This window comes from Neofelis nebulosa, chromosome 10 (assembly GCF_028018385.1).
Source record: "Neofelis nebulosa isolate mNeoNeb1 chromosome 10, mNeoNeb1.pri, whole genome shotgun sequence".
Lineage (NCBI taxonomy): Eukaryota > Metazoa > Chordata > Mammalia > Carnivora > Felidae > Neofelis > Neofelis nebulosa.
The window spans coordinates 52301319-52316359 of NC_080791.1; the positions used below are offsets into that span (position 1 = coordinate 52301319).

Sequence of the window (15041 nt, forward strand, 5' to 3'; positions counted from 1 at the left end):
CTGAAGCAGGCTCCAGGTTCTGAGCTGTCAGCACACAGCCTGATGCAGGGCTCGAACCCACAAACCATGAGATCATGACCTGAGCCTAAGTCAGACGCTTAACCCACTGAGTCACCCAGGCACCCCAGGAGAAATCACGGTTAAATATCATGATTTGGAGGCAAGCACACAAGTTTAGAATCCATTCCAATTTGTCTTTAAATCTCCCATCTTGCTACATACCAAATACATGATCTAGGCAAATCATCTCAATTTTATGGCCCATATCACCTTCATCTGTGAAATGGAGATAATAGCACCAAATTGCTAGGTTGTTGTGAGTAGTCAACTTAAGGTATTCAAAGCACGTGGGTAAATAAACAAAGAGCATTATCATGTGTGTCCTCAGATGTGATAAGGAGGACCATGAATTGTGTGGGCTGAAAATACTTTGGCAGAGTGAGTCCCCGTGTTTCAGTCTGAGAGGGAGAGACAGTGGTCTGACCCGAAGCACTAGGCTGCTGTGAGGAAAATTGAATTGCTGCAAAGTCTTTGGAAGTACAAAGTGCCTACAGCCAATTTTTGAAGGTCAAAGATTTATAGTTTGTTTGTCACAGCATCCAGGATGTAGAATAATGGTCTCTCCTATCCCAGGCACTCGATGCTGTACATGTGGTAGTTCATTTAATACTAATCATCTATAAACTGTGATTTCCCTCGCTCCACAAAGGAGGAAGCTGAGACTCAGAGATGTTAGGAAACTTCCTCAAGACCGTGGAATCTGTATGTGACAGAGCTGGACTTCCGGCCAAGTAGCATGGCATCGCCAGTGTGCTGCACAGCCCGTGTGTGCAGAGAGCCCTGTGGAATTTAAATTGTTACATGTATGAGTTCGAATTCCTACTCTACCACTTACTAATTGTGCAGCCCTAAACAAGGTGTATCATTTCCCTCAGCCTCCGTTACCTCACTTAAAAGATAGGAAGATGGTGATATGTCCTTAGAAGGGGGTGGTGACGTTTAAACAAACCAGCATATGTGGTTGGTAGGTGTGGGCCTCGTAGGTGATGCTCAGTGAAAGGTGGCTTGCCTTACCACTCACACTTGTACTGAAATCTGCTCGTGGGTCTTGACAGAGTTGAGATTTTATAAGCCTTGATGGCTGTTAATTGAGAAATATGCATCCGTGACAGGTAATCAATACGCTCATTTGGCAGTCAGGTTCCAGATGAAATAAAGCTAAACGATGATGCAATTAGCATATACAAACAAATCCCCCACAGAAGCCAAATAAACTTGACTGTCTTCTCCATCCTAATCATGCCACTGTGTTTGGAATGCATCTGGAAGGCATTTTCCCGGTAAATCTGGACCCAGCTAAATAAATAGAGCTTCTTTCTTGGATGTTTGCTTTACCTGCTTTCTCCTTGGAGCTCAGTTTCCCTCCGCCCAAGGTAGACAGCACGTAGGCCTGACTGCTTAAGTGTGAAGGGCACGCTGCACACCTCACTGACAGACAGTGTCCCCTGAAATTCACTTTGTCATTTCTTTCCCGGTTCTCAGACAGAATGACAACAGCCAGCGATTTTAATGGGGAAACAGTTCAGGAGGCAGGTTCTCAACAGTCTCTGGCAAATCTTTCTAAAAACATCCTTCTCCTGTATTGCAGTGGGTGAATTACCAAACAACGAGGTGCCTGTCTCTGTGGTCACTTTCACACTAACCTCCAACTTTCTCGTCTGGTTTTCACAACTGCAGTTATTAACTTGAAAATGCATCATAACTGTCACATGCCAGTGAGCATAATAAATCATAACCTGAGCTGATTGTTTAGCTAAAACAGTAAGCCATGATTAAAAAAAAAATCCTACATCCTCTACTTATTAGCCTGGTGTCTTGGGCGAGTAATGTTAATCCTCATGCCTCTGTTTTCTATCTTTCCAAAGAGGGTGATGACAGTACCTGGCACTGGGTATGATGGGAAGGCCAAATGAGATCATTTATGTAAAGTTCTGACATCACTGGCTGGTGCAGAATAAGCTCACAATGCATACTGTAGCTATTATTGTCATTACCACTCTAAATTGTAAGTCAAAACCGAAATGAGACTAATTTGGGTCATTTAACTTTTCCATCCAGTCCTTTCTGGTAGGCTTGGGATATTGCAAAGAACATGAGCTTTAGGGACATATAAACTTGGATTCAAATTTTGGCTCTACCATTTCTGTGTGACCTCATGTAAGTGACCTAACTTCTTTGAATATCAGTGTCTTCATTTGAAAGCTTTTTACAGAGTGTATGTAAATATAAATGTCTCCTCCCAGAAATTTGGAATTTTAGCTTAAGCTAAAGCAAGAAAACTTGTGACTGTATTAACAGTCCATGACTGTTATGGACCCATGACCATCTTGACGCTAGAATGATCTGAAACTGCTTGCAAAGTAAGTAGCCAGTGATAGGACCAGTAAACTGGAAAGGGCCTCTTGGTATCATCTTGTCTACTGCATTCATTTCATGGAGAGAAAAACCCCAAAGAAATTCAGTGGCTCATCTGAGATGACACAGTAGGAAAAGGCTGGGTCCCAGAGCTGAACCCAGTTATCTTACAGTGATCAATATTCCACCTCAGTCTGTCAAAGCAAAAGAACAAAATAAACAAAACACCAATTAAATGTAGATTAAAAACAAAGGTTGAAGGGAAAGGAAAGAGGGAAAGGAGGGAAGGAGGGCAGGAAGGGGAAGAGAATAATCGAAACGAAGGTGGGGCATCATTTGGAACGAATGGCAGTCCAGTGGTGCAGATTATGGTGAAGCCAACGTGATAAAGTGGTGAAGAGGGTGTGCCCAGGTGAGCCACATGGACTCGGCTCCCACCTCAGCCTCTGCAGGGCTGTGTAATCTGCAAAAGGGGACTTCACTGCTCCATGCCCCAGGTTTTTAATACTACACTCTCTATATGCGTGTTGTGAGGGCTAAAGAGATGATTGGTATAAAATTATTAGTACAGAGCCTCACGCATAGGAAACATTGAATACATTTAGCTGTTCTTATTAAATGTGAAGTTAAGTATCATTTCTTGTGTTTTTTTTCAATTTTTAAAGCAGCTGTTTTGAAGTCATTGAGATATTCTGCCTCCCCGCCCTTTTTTTTTTTAACGTTTATTTATTTTTGAGACAGAGAAGACAGAGCATGAACGGGGGAGGGGCAGAGAGAGAGGGGGACGCAGAATCGGAAGCAGGCTCCAGGCTCCGAGCCATCAGCCCAGAGCCCGACGCGGGGCTCGAACTCACGGACCATGAGATCATGACCTGAGCCGAAGTCGGACACCTAACCGACCGAGCCACCCAGGCGCCCCACTCCCCGCCCTTTTTAAGTTAAATGCCATGAAGCTAACACTGTGGAAAGGTGTTGGAAGTAATTACAAGAGAAGGAGAGGCTGGGGGAGGGGGCCGCAGAGGAAATAAGCACTAATACCTGGGCAGCACCTGCTAAGTATGTGTATGGCACTGTGGGGAGAACTTTTCGTGTCTTCTATTTAATCCTTATCACAGGGCTATGGGGTAGGTATTGTTGTCCTCATTATACACATGAGGAAAATAAAAGTCTGAGCAATTAACGTTTGACCGAGGCATTTCTGGCATAAAAACCTCTTTCCTCTCCCTTTCAAGATATAATCCCTGCCTACCAAGAATGCAATGCAATCCCTGCCTACCAAGAATTCCAAACAAGCAGCCTACATTCCCAGAAATCATTAGAAGAAAGACCCAAGAAAACCATCTATTAAGGGGTTGATGTGTGTGTGTGTGTGTGTTTTCTTTCTGGTTTTTAGGCAAGCTATTGCTGTTAGCTGTCCTGTGTCATTGCCATGAAGTACTCTTGTTCATTTTCCCTTCCTCTGTTCCCTTCTATAAACTGTGAATCACCACATTTAAAAGTAGGCAGTCTCTTAGTTTACATGTTCTTCTGTGTTTTCTCATACCCAGGATGAACAGTATTGCGGCTTACAAGAAAGCTTGAGTTATAGTTTTCTTCTTGGACATTGATGGAAACATCTGAATAAGGTAAAATCATATGCATTTTAATTACATTTTATATATGATTAAATTTATTATTATTCGCTCAAGCGTTTGTGATTTGCTTCATGCCGGTGGACAAGCAGGGGAGGGAAAAGCAATAACTGGGTGTTATTTCCCTTCTCTTTAGTCTTGAGCAAAACCCTGTGGGTTGGAAAGTGGCGTTCTCAACAGACTTTTGTTAGTAGGGTCTATCACAGTGGGTGGAGGAGATTGGCATTAAAAGTGCAGATCTTCTGGGTTTGGATGGATTGGTTTTCTTCCTTGTGTTTTTTGTTTTTGTTTTAAATCTTAGAAGTCCTGAGGAGAGGACTGAGTCTTTATTTGTAATGCAAAGGGAAGGTCTAGCACTTTAAAAATTCTTGCAGGTCAGATCCCCTCTCTGCTTAAATCCCCTCTCTGCTTAATAGATTTCAATCAAAAATGAGAAGAACTATATTTAAGTAAACTTAAGTACATTGTTTGTTGTATGGGAGGAAAATATTTTCCTGTATCCTCAGTTTAGTGCCTGGGGCTTATGGATTAAGTTGACAAAAGACAGATTAACAGGAGAAAAAGTTTATAGACGTGTGCAAAGCACATATACGTGGGTGATTGGGTGATGAGTAATTGAAAAGAGTTATAGATTGGGACTTGTGTGCTTAATTTAGGATGGAAAAGAGGCAGGAAGGAGAAACTTCTATAGGAAGATCACATAGGTTTCTTTAAGAAAGACAAATGAGTTTTTTTGAGAGGACAAACAGGAGATAAGAAAGTTTGTGATAATATTTGTCTCTGCAGATATGAGTGGTCTTTCTGTCTTCTTCAGGCCCTAAAACTCCCCAGGAGACAGGATTTAACACAGCAGATTTACTTTTGGCCTTTCTTCTGAGAGCATACCCACCCTGAGGAGGGCATTTATGGCTGTCTTCTTTTCTCAGAAGTTTCTGCCTTTAGTCAAATAAGGGAAGATCCAAGAAGGGCAGCTTTTTTTTTTTTTTTTTCATCTGTTGAATCTCAAAAATCTTCAGCTAAAAATAATCTTCATGCCAACTCTGGGGTTCAAATAGGTCCCCACACTGGCTATCAGCAGATATTCCTGCATTTGTCTTTTTTGTGTATTAGCATTTCACAGTCTGGTAACCTTTTTAGCTTAGAGTGATCAGCATTTAGCAGTGCATGTCTGAAAATACAATATCATATTTTAGCAGAAACTCATTAAGAGTTATCGGATATTCTGTGCTTTTTCATACTGTAGTCTTTGATTTCAACCATAGCTCATGTCTAAGAAAGAAAATTCCAAAGGAGATTTTGTGGTATATCTCTGTGATGGTGACATTCTTTCAGGGTGCAAAGAAGAGAGGGGTATTTAAGTTACCTCCGCTGATGGGAAATTATTTTAAAAGTACCTGGAAGAGTAAGGAAATAGAGAAAATCATCTGAGCAATAACCTGAAGAAGTGAAGAAGAGGAACAATATTCAGCATATAATAGTGACCCAGATGTATAGCCCAGACTGTTTCATCCTGCCATACCTTTGTAACTGCTGAGAACCACCTCTGACTGTAGCTAGTCTTCTGTCCTTAAAAGTCAGAAAGAGGCATAATCCTTGCCCTCCACTCAAGTTATTACAGATGTCTCTGCTTCTTCTGTCTGTCTCACCACTTCTGTGCCATGCTGAAGTGCATCACACCTCCATATAACTAGTGGAGAAGGAACAGATTGAATTGGCTTGTCGCTACTCATGATAGGACATTCTAGTGGGAAAAGTCCTTGTGTGAAACATCCTGTAGGTCCCTGGCCTGTCTCATGTCCAGAATACAGCTCTTTGTCTATAGCTGTTGTACACATATATTGTCCAATGAGTTGTGGTCAGGGTAACAAATCTGCATGGCTTAAAGATGACAAAGTGAAAGAAATAGTCCTGGGCCTCTTTCCCAGGAAGGGGCTCTTGAAATATCAGGTATTTGTAGAAGAACTCCCATTTGGGGGGATGCTGGGTTTCTGGACTGACCAGACTACTGGCTACTGAATCCCTATGCATTGCGATCTACTTTAGGAACTTTAGAATAGCAGAATTTCCCTGGTTCCTATGTGGGGATATGACTGGAACCTGTTTGGACCAGTCCAATTCTAATTTCCATTGAATAGGAAAACACAAAGTTGGACCAACAAAGAATAAAAGGGAAGCTACAACTCTATGCTATAAGGAGCAACGTAAGAGATGACCTAAGGGGGAGGGAGTGGCACTTATGAAAGAACTTCAAAGGGATGCTTGCTTGAGAGAAGGGTCCAGGGAGTGAGATATAAATGACCCCAGGCTTTCCTATTTGTCTAGCTGTACCAAGAGATCCTGGGAATCTTTGGAAAAGCAAAGAAGGACCAATGGAATGTCCTTTTCTACATGCAACCCAGAGGTCCAGAGTCTGAGAGTAGCCAGTAAAAGACAACTTTGATAAGACCCTGGATTCATCCACCCCAAAGGACTAGAGTGGCCTCAGAAAGGAGAGACCAGAATAGAAACACAAGAGTGAGAAATGAGTTGTGGAATTAATGAATTACTAACAGGAAAGTTGTCGTAATCCTCTTCCCGTCCTTCAATCCAACTTTCTAATGAGCTGGAGGGATCTAAGATGGCGAATACTGCGGTTTCTCCATTTGTTCTAAAGTACGTCTCTGTAAAACTCAAATAACAGGGTATTTTTTTTTCTTTCACAGTTAATGGATAAAATTCTTTCATTTTAAAACTTTCCTACCCCTGTTTTCTCTTGAACCTCTGAGACCGGTTCTCATTCGGCCTTCTATGTGCACCTGCCAGTGATCAAATTAATAAAAAAGCTGAAAATGATGTTCATGGAAAGATTCAGAAATAGGTGATCGTGCTTAAGTCATGATGTATTTTTTTATAGATTTGAATGACCTTACTCTGGTTTTCTGTTGCATTTTTACACAGCAATCTAGTCATAGTTTCTGCTCATAAAAGTCATACCCACTTTCGATACTGGGTTTAACTGTATCTTTTGTATGAGGGCTGTGTAACGGTCGTGGTGTTGTGTGATTTCCAGGTGTTCTGCCACCTGCACAGGGTACAAAACCACTGTTCAGGGTCATAGTTTCCATTTGTGACTCCAACACGTGGATATAATATTTGTTATTATTGATTGTGTTTCCGAGAACCTCTTTCTAAAGCACTTCATTAAGAAGAGTTCTAGGATGTAAGAGGATATATTTGCCCAGATTTACCAGGCAGAGAGCTGAGGCTTGGGATGTGATAGGCTACAGGTCACTCGATCCTACTGAGACACATGGCATACTCAAGTAAATGCCAACTTAGTGAGTTGCCCAGGATATGCAGGGGGTGACTCCCTCTTCTTGGAAACTGTCCCTAGCCAGAGGGCAAATAGATGCCCTGACACCACTCTTACAAAATGGAAGCTAAAAACAATTCAAGACCAGTTAGCCAGACCTAGAAAAGGGACTGGAGAGGTGGTCAAAAATATTCACTGAGCCCCTGGTGTACTCCTTAGGAATTAGGTCAGCTGAGGAGGAAAGTCTCCAGGCTGATCTTTTGAATCTAAAGGACCAGTTTCTGGGAGGAAGGAGCCAAGCTGTGAATCATGTCAAGAAGCCTTCGAATTAATGGAATTGAACAAGAGTTCTCTACCACAGACATTTGGGTGGTAAAAACCATGTTTGAATTCAGAGAGCCAGATTGCCTAGAAGGCTAATGCCAGAAATCAGATTTCCAGAAGCTACCTAGAAAGAGAGAAATTTCATCGGAGTAGCCAAACCATGGATCTCCAAACCAAAGTCCTTGAGAAATGGCCAGATGTCAAGGAGCATACACCAAATACAAACTCTAAGTCTGAAGGGCAAGACTTCCTTTTGAGAAGGCAGAAAGAAAACAGCTAACATTTATGGAACACTGACTATGTAAGTGCCAGGCACTGTTCGATATTGATGCATACCAACTCATTAAAATGAAAATGGTACTAATATCATCCCCATCTTACAGATGCATAAACTAAGGCACAGAGAGTTCAAGTAGTTTTTCCAAGGTCAGAGATCTAGGAAGCAGTGGAAGTGGTATATGGCCTCAGAACCCATTTTCCCAATGGCCACTCTATATTGCCTCTGCAATTTCAAAGGAACTGGTCTGCATCTGGTCTTGGATAAATGAGGAGAATCCAGGATGATTCACCCAAACAAAATCAAGTCTTTAGTTTACCTCTATGGCTGTATGTGTGTGGTCAGTGTGTTTCAGCAGTCTTCAAGTAGAGCAAGAGGGCAGACACCTCAAGGAGAAGCATCCAGTGGTTGGAAATTCTCTGCCAGTGACCTGTTGTAAATTTGGAGCTTATCACAGCTCTGATTATACATTTAGAGTGACATGCTCTCTGAGCATCTCTTCTCTGTTCGAATTTCCTGCCCCTGGAATATCTGCGAGGTGGGGTGTTTGTAGGTCAGTCCTAGCAGACGCATTTGAGGGTGGCATCTATGCAGTTCCTACAGGAGCTGAGCTGCATCTGTTCCTGTCTGCCAACATCAGAGTATTCATCGGCACTGAGCTGAGGCCAGTCCCATGGCCCCAGTGCCGACAAACAGAAGCCACGATTCAATCCCCTCCGAGCTGGTGCCAGTTGTCCTCAACCTCCAGTTGCATTTCATGGCCTTATCTGAGCACAGGGTTGGCTGAGGTGACCCTCCCTTATCCTTACGAAACAGAAGGCCTCACAAATCTTACCTTCTGCCCTTGCTCCCGGGGGACCATCTAGCACCTGACATACTACATGCAAGTTTTTGCAACTCTTGTCCTATAAGAAAAGGCATTTGGTATTGTAGCTTGTAAGCAAAACCTGTAAAGTCAGACTAGGGAGCACAGACTGATTCACCACTCCCTCCCCGCCAAGCACCACTGTAGAAAATAAAGAACCAGACAGCCCCTCCCCCACTCCCCCCTCCCCCCAGCCCCCCACCCCCGCAAGCCAATGCCTCTCTTATCTCCTCAGCACTCCAGCAGACAACCTCTTTTCCCTAGAATTGTCAGGAAAGCACTGGCTGACAGGTTGTGTTATTGTGTCTGATCCCATTGGTCACATCATGTAACATCTTAACTCTTAACCTAATTCGATGGATGCAGCTTGACAGGGCATAGCAGGGATGCTGGTCTAACTCCCCCAAGCTGTGTTTAAGACCCTACCTCCCCACAGGCTACCGGAGCCTGCACAACACTCAGAGGACTTCAAGGCATATTTCTTGGCCAAAATAGGTGCAGGTGCATCAGCCTATCCCTAATTGCAGGTTGAGATCCTTGGAAATAATTGTGGCCATGCTTGTTTTGTTTTAAGAAGGATTAAATCTTAAGTCAGTGCAAGAAAAAATAGTGTTTATGGTGACCCTCAGAAAGCATTTTAATTTTCTTTTTCGTATTCAATAAAATCAGCAAATAAATAAAAATGACACATGCAATAAAAAGACTGTCAATGATATTTTTCACATTTCCAATTTAAAATAGAAGGGACTTTGAGCTTGTGTATTTGTGTTACTGTGTTGTAGGTTACTGTATGCTAAGACGAATTTAGTTTTTTCTGTGTCTGAACTTCATCTAGATATCCAAGGCCTTTCTGATTTTATGGGTCAGAGAGTCAGTTTCCTGGGTCCCACCTATATGCCCAAAATATGGGCTCAAAGCTCCTGTACCCCTCCAGTACCTTCCTCCTACCCCTTTGGGTATAAGGGGAAGACAGTTACAGTTACCTTTCTTTCTCTCTCCATGCTTGCTTGCAAAGGCCATCATTCTTGTTCTGCCTCTAAATTAACTCTTTAACTCTTGTATCTAGCCCAAATCCAATATTTCCTGACATCTCTGGAATCACCTAGAGAGATAAAATTTTGAGTCCTGCCTCTGACATTCACTAGCTATGAATCCTTGGATGAGTTGCCTAACCACAGAAGCCTCAGTTTCGTCATCTATAAAATGGGGAAACACTAGTTCAGTGACATAGTATGGTTGTAAGGATTAAGTGGCATGATGAATATAAAACATGTAGCACAATGTCAGACCCACAGGACATGCTCAGAGCCAGTCCTATTTAGGAGCCATGGTTGCAGTGGTAACAATTGTGGGCTTTGGAACGAGACTCATGCAAGTTCATTTTCCACGTATATCCCCTACTGCTTTCTCTTGAGACAAAGTGAGCTTCCTTCTCTGAACCTCACTTTGCTCATATGTAATAGGGAGAATATAGTACAGTGAGCCCTTCCTGCCATAACAGGATAAGTGGTTCATAAAAATTCAATCATATAAACCTAGCAGCTGCATTAATGAAATAACTGGGGTGAGCCTTTATAGCCTGCTGGCCAGAAGTTTAAAGAGTCCACCTGGGCAGTCAAAACCCATCCAGCTTCTGACCGTTGATTTGGTGCCCTCTTTTGGCAGTAGTCCACTGCAGCTTAAATATTAATGGGGGCAATTCTGCATCATGTGGTCGCTGGAACTTTCTGCACTTAGATGTGGCGTGTCTTGTCTCAGCCTGCTGAACCAAGAGAATGTTGGAAAGTTAGGGACCCATATTTCGATTCTCTGATTTCCAAACAGAGTTGACTGACATTGTATTGACCAACCTCCCCTCCATCTGCATAAAATGAGGAGTGTCCAATCTCTGTGTGTGTCTGAAAATAGGGATTAGGCAGAGGATGAGAGTTAATTATATATGAGTTATAATATATATGAAATTCTGATTGGTATAATGTCTATATATTATACATGTATATATATACATATATACATTACATGTTACATATCATATATTACATATATGAAGTTATTACCAGGGGACATTTTGTCATAGAGCTTTATTGTATCTATCTTTAAGTTTTTGTGAAGTTAAATGAGATTAACACACTGTCTCATTTCATTTAGGCTAATGTAACAAAATACCACAGGCTGGGGAGCTTATAAACAACAGAAATTTATTTCTCACCGTTTTGGAGGCTGTGAAGTCCAAGATTAGGATGCTACAATGTTTGAGTGAGGACCATAGCTGAGTGCCTTTTCACTGTTTCCTCAGATGCTAGAAGAGGTCTAGAGATCTCTCTTTCATAAGGTACTAATCCCTCTCCTGGGGGATCCACCTTCATGACTTAAGTACCTCCTAAAGCCATCACCTTTGGAATTTAAAATTTTAACGTATGCATTCTGGGGGATACAGACTTTCAGACCATAGCATGCACCTAGCACAGTTCCTTGCACATTCTTATTGAATCAAAAGAAATGTTTTTATTGATAAAGATGTAACATGTAAATTGAAACAGAAGTTCTTGAGGTTTCCAGAAAAGTAAAAAGAAGTAAACCTGCATAATAAACCAGAATTGCATCTAATAAGAATTACAAGTTGGGAAAACATTACTGAAGTTCTATAATGTTAGAATGCTTGAAGTGGACCACCTAAAATAAATATCTACACTTCATGAAACAGATTTGAATTAAATACATATGATTAACCCATAGAATTTTTGCTTCACCAGGCTGATAGCATGGGCATGTCTCTGACCTTCACACACCTCTTTAGCAGAGATTATGTGATCCTTACTACCTATTTAAGGCTTGATAATTCATTTTCATAGAATTTCACCTGCAAGGAACTGCAAGATTCCCCCCATGTCTGTATGTTCTGGATGAGCCCTGACTGCCAGAGAAGAAGGGGCAGCTAGAATAAGAGGGAGGATCTCTTCCATCATGATCTTGTCTCTTCATCAAAAGAAAACCTGTCTTCACCAAAAGAAGGGACTGGTACTGTACTGGGTTTCCTTGGACACATTTTGGGTGCTCAAGGCACAGCCATTGTAGCATAACTTTTAACTCATTCTTTGAACAGTAGCTTGGTTCTTTTTCATAGCCCTGTTCTGGAGGCAGAAAAGTAAAAGACATGTGGAAGTCCCTAATTCCAAGGTGTTCACGGTCTAAATGAAAACAAAAACAAAAACAAAAACAAAAACAAAAACAAAAACAGACACATACACAAACCTTAATCCCACAGAGCAGAGAGTGGTTTGAAGAGGAAGGGGCTTAGCATCAGCGAGACCAGCAGGAGGCTCATGCAACATTCTGAATGAGAGAAGGAGGGACAGAGGTACAGGAGTGCTGGACAGGGGCAGTGGTAATAGCAATGGAGAGAAGGGGACAGAGGAAGTGATTGACCTGGGAGCACAGGGAAAGCGTAGAGAAGGAGAGAACTAAGACACTCAGAAAATCAAGGCTCTATGAAAAGAATAGCTTTGAATTTTCCAAATCAAATTGGTTGCACTTCTCCCACTGTCAGATCAATTTCCAAGGAGTCCAAGCCCCTGGTAATTCATTTCAGCACCTTTTAAGGCATGTATGGTGATCAGTTGCTTGATGCATTAAGAAATAAGCTACTGATGGGATATATGTATTTTTAAATATTGTGTTATTTCTTTACAGTCCTGAAGGGCTTCAGAAGTTGGAGGAAGCTGTGAGTCATATGCTGCCTAGTTAGGGGAGGCTGGAGGAGGGTGATGCCATTGCCAGCTGATAGAAAATCAGGTTATAAGTCCTATTTGTTTCCCTGTGTCTCCATGATGTGACATTAGGAGATGATGGCTGCAGTTACGGGAGGACATTTGTTCTAATGATGTTCATAAATACACTTTGTTAGGCAGTTCTATCGAATCCACCCGGTTTTCCTCCCCTTTTTTTAGGGCAGACTGCTTTTCAGTTGCTTGATTTCTCTCTCTGAGATGGGACTGTGCTGACTGAGAATCTGAAACTCTGTGTGTGACACGGAATGTTAAATCTACCTGCAGTATGTGTGTAGGAGGCAAAGGCAAGATGGGTGGCGAAGGGAGAGCCCAGGGAATGCTAATCCTGAAAGACAGCCTTCGCACTGGAGATGAACAGCAGCCTGGCCAGGGTGGACAGGTGGTCATTCAAAGCCGGCAGGAACGGAGAGTTGGTTATTGGCAGTTTAGGTCTCTTTTCCTTCTGGGTTCCTTCTTGTTTTTTAGATCAGTAGACATGGTGAATTCTTTCTTCTTGGAGTTCATGATGAACTTTGGGGAAGAGGTCATACAGTGAAATTAAATGATCTTCCTTTATCTGTGAGCCGAGACTACCCCTACTCACCTAACAAGATTGCTGTAAGATCAAATAACATGGGATGTTTTAGCCCACTAGCTTCAGGCGTTAGCCAACCCAAGACATGATCCTGGAGGATGTCCATTTCCTCCCACACTTTCTCTGTGAATGCTGGGTGCATGAGAGATGGCTCTATAATGAAACTTCTGTGGTATGTTAAAGTATACCTTAATGTGTACACAACCCCCTGGAGATCTTGTGCAAATTTAGAATCTTACTTGGCAGGTCTTTATTAGGGCCTGAGATTCTGCATTTTCAACAAGTTTCCAGGCCACATAGATGTGAATGACCCATGCACCACACTTTACTAGGAAGAACCTACCAGAACTGGGCAGTAGTATGTGGCAGGCAGGAGGAAATGGAGAAAAGGATTCTGCTGCAGAGTGTAGCCTTGCAAGGGAAGCTGGGTGCTTAAAAAGATAATGTCCAAAGACTATCTCCAGCTAGCCAGGTGTGGAGTGGACAAATTCCTAGAGCAAAGGAAAGTGTCCTATTCACAGGATGTGATTGTGGTGATACGATGGTACTAGTGTTGAGATGATCATGAAGCATGGGGGTCTGTATAATCATCCTTATGTGTAAAACCCTGGTTGCTCCTGATTACCTTTGCATTCAGGTCCAAATTCCTTACCATATTCCATGTCCTCCATGAGAATGCCTCTAGCTCGTCCTCATACTCTTGCCTTGCACATTCCTTTTATTTTTCTGCACATGTTACGCCTTTTGCACCTGCAGATTCTTCTGCCTGCGATGTTCTTTGCTCTCTGCTGCCTTGCCTGTCTGGCAAACTCCTATTCACCTTTCAAATTCCTTTGCAAATTCCTTCTATGAAACTTAAACATCTCCAGCCTCTATATATTTAAGTCCCTAGCTTTATTTCTCAAGAAGGAAATGATGCTGTGCTGTACGTCCTTTTTTCTGTCACTTAAGAGACCCTTGAAATCCAAATCTTTGCACTTTTTTTTAATGTTTATTTATTTATTTTGAGAGAGAGAGAGAGAGAGAGAGAGAGAGAGAGAGAGAGAGAGAGAGAACGTGCCTGCACATGAGTCCGTGAGGGGCAGAGAGGGAATCCCAAGCAGGCTGCGGAGCCGGATTGCCGTGCTCGAACTCATGAATAAAACCCGGAAGTCATGACCTGAGCTGAAATCAAGAGTCAGACTTAACCGATTGAGCCACCCAGACGCCCCTGAGTCTTTGCTTTTTGAATTGCCTTTGTCTTCCTAGGGCCTCGCACAGCACAGTGCTGCAGTGAGTCATGTAGGAAATTCTTTTTAAAGAGAACAGAGGGATGGTTAGAAGAAGCAGGGTGGGAAGATTACAGCTGCTGTGGAAAAGGGCCTGTGAGCCCAAGGGGCTTTCCCCAACAAAGTCTGGGAATAGAACAGGGAGGACCTTCTTCTGGTAAGAGTGGCTATGCACTAAGCAGGGTCAGTCTGCATGCACACTGTGCAATGTGGGCAATGGGAGCATCCTAGGTGACAGGGGATGAGACTATCACTGGGTAAAAAAGAGAGTGGTGCTCTGTAATTTTCTGAAGTGCTTGTTCTCTGAACCACTGCCAAGCCCACTTTAACCACTCAGGTTCGTTGAGGACACAGAGCCGCCTTTTTCTCCCTGAGACCCTACCCTCACTTAGGACATATAATAACTAGGTAAGGCCAGTGCTGAATTCAGGAGATCCTGCATAGCATTTGGGACAGAGGACATAAACTTGAGTTTCATTCAGTTATGGAGAACTTACATTACAAAAACAGAGAGGAGACATGTGGTCTTCTCTGCCTGAATTCTACCCTCCAAATCCAGGGCTGGCTTCCTCTGTCTCTGCTTTCTTTGGGGTCATTGTCCATGGCT

The 15041-nt window shown here is 42.6% G+C and overlaps 1 protein-coding gene across 13 annotated transcripts in view; it reads left to right on the top strand.

Annotated features, from left to right (window-relative positions):
* Positions 1-15041, top strand: part of TENM4 (teneurin transmembrane protein 4) — a 2920333-nt gene that overhangs the window by 1505633 nt on the left and 1399659 nt on the right. For all 13 annotated transcript variants that reach the window (XM_058690343.1, XM_058690336.1, XM_058690342.1 and 10 more), the window contains one exon: positions 3963-4040. The gene's annotated coding sequence lies outside the window, so the exon portion shown is untranslated. The remainder of the gene's footprint in view (positions 1-3962; positions 4041-15041) is intronic.